This window comes from Olea europaea, chromosome 7, assembly GCF_002742605.1.
Source record: "Olea europaea var. sylvestris chromosome 7, O_europaea_v1, whole genome shotgun sequence".
NCBI classification, from domain to species: Eukaryota; Viridiplantae; Streptophyta; class Magnoliopsida; order Lamiales; family Oleaceae; genus Olea; species Olea europaea.
In genome coordinates, this window is record NC_036243.1 from 9,031,511 (window position 1) to 9,032,524 (window position 1,014).

The following is a 1,014-nucleotide window of genomic DNA, read 5'->3' on the forward strand; positions in this document are numbered from 1 at the left end:
TGTATTTTTGTATTTGTCTCTGTACATGTGTATTTTCTAGTTATTGTTATAGATGGGAATTCATCGTCTTTACCATGCCGTTTTCTGAGATTTGATTGTAATATTTTTGGAATTTTCTACCTACCATTTTTCCACCATAGGCAGCCACTGCCAACTGACAGAAGCGCTCAGGCTGCTGCCATACCACCCAAGCATGCTGGCAGCACCACCACGAAGCTGCCGATTCTGGGCAGCAGCTTTGGGCGCTGCAAAGCTGCAGTCTCGTTCGACGCACTGCTCGGATGGCTTCATCTTCAATTGTTTTTTTTTTTTTTTAATATCTCCAAATCAAATAATTTTGTATTGTTGTTAATGTCATTTAGGATCTCATTCTTAATTGGACCTAAACTTTCATCCAACCTTAACATGGTATATTATTTGCGTAAGTTCGCTATAATACCATCTAACACTATTCCTTATAATTTTATAACAAATTTTTTATACGGTCCGCGCACCCAAAATAACCTAAAATTACACCAATTTATGCTCCAATTTAGGATTTATAATATCTAACTGAAAAATATAAAATAAAATGACAAAGTCCAATTTCTTTATTTTGTTAGTTCCATAAAATTAGTACTCCAACTAATTAAATTTCAATTAATTTGTTCAACAAAAAGTCTAAGTTGGTAGAGGCTCCATGGTCGAGAAAAAGATGGTTTCTATATAATATTAGAATTCATGCTTTTAACAGACAAAACTGTTGATATTCATGTGTTACTTCGTATCACTGTGCGTACAAAATCATCAATGACGACGATAAGTGCAGTCATTGTAGGAAAAGAAAAATTATTGACTATCTAAACAAGGGGTAAGAAATTAACCGGGTCTAATAATGCCTTTACAAAAAATAGAATTTTCTGCTACAAAGAGGATCCCTTTGCAATACACTAATCAATGAGCTATACCTCCAGTCGCATTGTAAATTAATGGTCTTAGATTCATGAAAAATATGCTGATCATTCTCATAACCTT